General features: G+C 46.8%; 1 long non-coding RNA gene across 1 annotated transcript in view; it reads right to left on the reverse strand.

Moving 5' to 3' along the window:
• LOC128908505 (uncharacterized) overlaps positions 1–2,030 on the reverse strand; it is a 70,547-nt gene extending 68,517 nt beyond the window's left edge. The window contains exon 1 of the long non-coding RNA XR_008465979.1: positions 967–2,030. This is a non-coding gene — a long non-coding RNA (uncharacterized LOC128908505). The remainder of the gene's footprint in view (positions 1–966) is intronic.
• Between the last annotated feature and the right edge of the window lie 3,970 nt (positions 2,031–6,000).

Consider the following 6,000-nt stretch of genomic DNA (forward strand, 5'->3'; position numbering starts at 1 on the left):
AGCCCAGATCTCCCTTCATCATGCTGTAGGAGTTGCCTGGAAGGCACAAGAGCTGCATACTGTGTCTGCGTCCTCCTATTTGCCATCTTCAAGCCTTCCAGTCCCAGCTCTGCTATGTTTTTTACTTACTCCTACATTCTCTGCAAAGAATTACCATTACCCAGGAGCAGGGGGCTGTGGGAAAAGCCAACACACTCATTTTAAAAGGGAAGAGCAATGTCTTTAAATCTCTATTTTTTTTTTTTAATTTTTTATTTTTAATCATTCCAAACTCCCCTTTGTACCAGCTCTGGGTTAGGGCCTCCCTACTTCACATTGCTGAAGTCAGGGGACCCTCTTCACCTCCCAAAAGCTGTGCAGCTGGCTCCTCACACCCACGCTGGGGAAACTTGCCCAGTTGAGTTGACAAAAACTCAGCAAGGGCCAAACTGTCACAAAGGGGGGGCATTCACTGAGTCCTGCTGCCAAACTCCATCATGAGTGCACGAGTGTCACAGGGGCAGGTCATTGTCCTGAAGATCACCCCTTGGTTCTGTTCCACCAAAAGCGTCTGATGAGCTGGAAGCAGAAGGTCTCCCTTCATTCCCCCGAGGGCAGTCCTTGCCCTACCCTACTAGAGGAGCACAGGCTGACATGAGAGGCTGTTGGGAGAGGACTGACTCCCCAGCCCTGCGGTGTGGGCATCCATACCACAGGGAGGCTGTCCCTCCTCAACAACAACCACCCAAAAAAAAAAAAAAAGGGTCATTTTTCTTCTTCTTCTCCTCCCCTCTCCCCCCTCCTTCCAGAAAGTCTTGGTTTCATCCCACCGTGGAACGAAAACAAATGCTCTAAACCGCAACATTTTTCACAAACCGGAATTTCTTGCAGTCTAGCCAGACTTGGTGGATCAATACCAGGCATTTCTTTCCTCCTCTGCTCTGGCCTTTCCCTTCCAGCCTCCTCCCCCCCCCCCGCCCCACTCACCGAGGGGAATAAGGGAGCCGGAGGTGTCGAACGGAGGAGTCGGGAACACTCCAGCTCAGTTTTAAAAGGGACAGAAAAAACACTGGCGTCAGCCGGAGCACCAGGGCAGGCGCTGAGACCTTGTTTTGGATTTCGCAGAGACTGTCCCTTGGGAGAGCTGTCTTTTTATTTTTTTCTCTCTCTCTCTTTTTTTTTTTTTTAATGCATGGTTTTGTTTGTAAGTTAAAAGTCTCAGGATTTGCAGTCTTTGAAGCGTGGTCAGCCTGCCAGATGGAATTAGTCAGTGCCTTTCGGTTGGAAATCCCAGGCAGATGAAGCAGGATGGAAGGACAGTGTTTTTCTCATTTACCAGGAAACTGTCTGCATCGACCCCCACAAATTCAGCTGGAAAACTCCCCAGGACCCCAAAAGCAGGCAGGACTGACGGCAGGAAAGTGAGCAGAGGGCCAAACGTTTCACATGCATAAATCGGTGTGGCACCGCTGAAGTCAATGGCCCCCGAGCAGACTTATACTGCTCAAGATCCAGCCCAGATGTTTTTGCTGGTACTTGCCTGAAGCTATAAGATGTCAGTGGAGTTTCCTTTGCCTAAAAGCAGTGCTGAATTGGGCTCTTCTCGCCCTTGACTCATACCATCTTTACATGTCTTTCCACCATGGCCTGTCTTGAATCTTCCATTCATGGACTCCTCAAGGTGAGCACTCCCTCTCCCAGGTGAACAGTCTCCTTCTCCCATGATTCTGAGTGAGTCTTTGCCTTCCTTCATACGTGGCTTCATCAAACATCCAATCCCAGGAACCCAAGTGCCATCTTTGAAGCTTTACCAATCTATTTTCGCCTCTCTTCTTTGTCTTTCTCTCTTTCCTGAGCCCACACTTCGCTGCTCTGCATGCCTCTGCTAAAAGCTTCGGGTCACTCCTCAGGCAGTCCCCTGACAAAATTACACTTGGAGAACATCCACTTATTTCCACATCATGCAAACCACCACCCAAGAGGAGAATTAGTACCGCTTGTTCCAAACATGCAATGTATGGATGACAGCCCATCATAAAAACACAGTGACATCAGTAGATGTGGGAAGAGCTCACAAGTATTAGACTGGAGCTGACAGCCTCCTCGCAAGAGACCAGTGCTAATCACTCACCAGCTGAGACCTCAACTTCATTTCTCACGAGGGATAGAAGGGGCAGAGAGGCTTACTGTGGAGTTAGTGCACCATAGTGCTATCAAAGCAACCATGCAGACCCATGCCCAGAAACAGTCCATTTTGCCTTTGGAATCTCCAAATCTCTAAGCAGCACAATGGTTACAGCAACAGGGCGGTCCAAGCAGCACACCAGTAAAATGACCATGGTACTCAAATACTTGAGGGAGGGACTAAACAAGGAGTGACGTATCTCTGAGCGAGGTCTTTTTTAACAAGGCAACAGGCAATATCTCAAAAGCAATAAGCATGAGGCAACAAGCATCTGCAATTAGTACTGGCATATTATTAATAACTGAACAACCAAAATCAAGGCCAGTTTTTGAAGCCTTCTTCAAAAGCCTTGCAGTCTGCAGAGGTAGATGGAGATGCAGAAAGGGGACATAGTCATACTGCAGGTGGGTCCTAGCACCAAGAACCTAGGCTGCACTCTATCACCCTAGAGAGGCAGCGTACCCAAGGGGCTAACGGCACAAGTTTAGGATATCATTCAAGCAACTGGTGTGAGCCTCAAAAACCCGGCCTGACAAACCTGTGGAAATTACTGCTTCAGGATTTTGGCTGAATCAATATAGCATAAAATGAGTCCAAAAGGATTTGTACTCCGGATTAATAGGAGCACAAGGAGAGATACATGAAGCCCAGCCATCACCCATGATAATGGCAGGGAGGCCAGTGTGAGAAGTGCATATGATCATGTAAGACTGAGCAGGGTTTACCAGTCGCATTAGACTACAGAGTACTTTGACTGCCAGCTGAAGCTAAAGAAGGATCTTCCTTTCTAATGCCATATACTGACCAGTGAAGAGGGCATCCCCTTCCTAGAGAGCAACACTACTCTTCACAGAAGAGGCACAGCACAGAAGAGGCACCTGCCACAAAACCTTCCACATTCCTGAGCAGGTGGGCAGAGGGGACACAGACACATAACAATCCAGAAATCCTGAAGCAGACGTTCTCTTCCCCCATCTCCTGATGGCTGTCCCTGTAGAAAAGACTCATCTTGCCACCATGTGAACTAAGATACAACTCATCTCAAATAAGAAGAGCTCAAAATGGTCACAGGGACCTTTTCTACAAAGGTAAGATTTTGCCCACCTTGGCTGAACTCCAGCATCACCCAGCCACCAACAAACATCTCCACTGTCATGCTAGCAGCAGCCAGTCTGTGGGATAAATGCTGGCTATCTGCCAGGATGAATATCTTTCTTCCAGCTCTCATCACCCTCGCGCACCAGGTCCCTGGAACCCCCTGACACATCCACAGAGTAACACTGCCCTGTGGTGATTAAATGCAGCTCCAGCCAGCTGAACCCCTGCACCACAAAGTCACCTGTACCCCTGAGAAGGTAAAAACCAATGCCAAAGAGATAGAACCAACTCATAGCCATCGACAGTACCGTTCTTGCTATCAGCAAACACCATGAAAATCACTAACAATCAAGACCTGTCAAATCAAACCAAGCTAATTTCCTCTGCTCAGAGTAGGTGACAACTCAACAGCTCCATCCACCTTACTCCAGTAGGTCTGTCCATGAACCCAAGATGCTGATTCTTCACTTCCTTGCTTCTCACTGTGCCTTCTCTAGGCCCCTGCTCTGCCATTGCTCAGGCCTGACTAGTTCTGGATCTCCAAATATTGACTCCGAGCACAGAAAACTGTCTTAGGAAACCTCACTCTTTAAAGAAGAGAAAGCAGATCTCCAAAGAGGCAATGGCATGCAGTTGACAGCTGGGCTATTTGCCAGTATAGGAGTAATCTCTGAGGCTTGCTCAACTGAGCAAGCAATGCATGCCTAGGATGGATAGAACAGAAGCTGGACTCCCACCTTTTCACTACATCCATGCTACTCAGAAAGATATCATAGAATCATAGAATGGTTTAGGAATATGTCACCACAGAGCACAGCATTTGGCTTTCACCCACCTCACACCTTCCCTCCACCCTGCAGCCTCCCAGACAGCCTGGCCCTACCCACACAAGGAGTCCATGTGCACACAGTGGGGAAAACCACGTCTGGGCAGGGGCTGTCCGTACCAGCCAGCAGAGGGGCCCACATGGGCTATGTTTTGTCCCTGCAAACAGAAGGGGACCAGGGAGAGCAGCGGTGATTTTATTTACTGGACATCTGGCCCCACGGTGTACTATTTCGTGCATATTTAAGGGATGCTATGAAGCTGCCAAAATGGCCCAGGGCTGGGCAGAATATGAGTAACCCTGGTTTAGAGAAAGAGGCAACAAAAGAACCTAAGAGAGGTCTGAAACCAGGAAAACAGGCTTGTTTATGAAGCCAAAAAGAGAGTGCAGCATATTCCAAGGCCAAGGGAATTTTTCTCGCAACATTACTTTGCCTTGGCTACCTGGCCACTCTCACATAAACAATGGAGACACACCAAGAAAGCAAGGAGACTTCACAGAGGTTATAAAAATATCACTTGTGCAATTAGACTGAATCAAAACTCATGACTTTCTGGTTGGAAGGAATGCTTGTGTTTCCCCTCTTATTTCTTTTTCTCCTCTAACGTTTTTTTTTCCCTCGTAAAAATCTAGATAAACAAAAGCCCTAGGATATTGGAAGGTTCCTTGCATATTGTTTTAAAAGCAGAAACAACAATAACAGCAACCACCATGGTGAGGAGGAGTGTCTGCGACTGGCGCTGTGTAGCCTCTGTTTTTCTTCGTTTGCAGGAGCTGTTCTTGCCCTTGTTCTGCCCCACACAACATTCATCCGCATGTCCCATCCCAGCACACGATGAAGCACCATCATCTTGTTAAGTGCATCCCCACTTCTCCCACAACCGCGGCACTGTTTTGTCAGTGGGTCACATAAATAGCTGTGGCAAATTGGATTTACATTCCTACCTCTCTCCTTGGCTTCAGGCGCGATTTGCTTATTGCCTCCTTATAGACAGATAACTGAAAACAGGAGAGGGGAAAACAGCACTTTAGATGTCTTTGTCTACCATGACTAGTTCATGAACTCTAGAAGGCAGGGACTGCATGCCACCGTGCACAAGAAGTCCACAGGCCTGCGAGATGCCGCTTGCAATATCACCCCTGCACACCCGCATTCACGATAGCTGCTAACATTCATGCACTTTGTAAAATCCTTTGGATAAAAGGCATGAGCATTGCCAACTTTCAGCTTTCAAAAATGTTGTGTGTGGCCCTAGAACAGAATGATATAGGCTTCAAAATAATAAGACTTAACCAACCCAAAAGAATTTGGAGTATTTTTCATCTGTTTTCTCATTTGGACCCTCGAGGCTTCATATTTTCAAGTGAAGTTGTTTTCTTCCAGGATCAAAAGAGCTGGAAATGCTAGTTTAAAAAAATAAAAATAAATAGAAAGCTGAGAATCTAATTCAGCCTCTTGATTCCAGGAGCTCAAATAAAGACCACAAGTCTCAAATAAAATCCACAAACATCACAAGCTTCACGATGATATTCAACAAGAGATGGCAGTGTTCAGAAGCATGAAATGATAATTCCCACCTCACAGAATCTGGTTTTATTTTCTTTTTCTCACCTCAGTTCCTGTGGCTATTTTTCTCTTCCTATAGGGACTCTATTTCTGGGCAAACTAAATGATTTCTTACCATACAGCAGAAGGTGTAATCCTATCTATCTGTCAATTGCTTTTAAGATTCTTCACGCGTGGAAGTTTCATGAAAACCAGTGGTTCGACAGAGGGAAAAAAAAACAAAGTAATGGTCTTAATGAGAAAAGCTGCATCAAGAGTCCTACGTTTATCCCTTCTGTTAGTTTGCTACTGCTCAGCCAGGTCTTCTGTGCCCCTACGTTGCTCTCTCCTAAGCCAGCAGATGAC

Source organism: Rissa tridactyla, chromosome 4 (genome assembly GCF_028500815.1).
Source record: "Rissa tridactyla isolate bRisTri1 chromosome 4, bRisTri1.patW.cur.20221130, whole genome shotgun sequence".
In the NCBI taxonomy this organism is placed as follows: domain Eukaryota; kingdom Metazoa; phylum Chordata; class Aves; order Charadriiformes; family Laridae; genus Rissa; species Rissa tridactyla.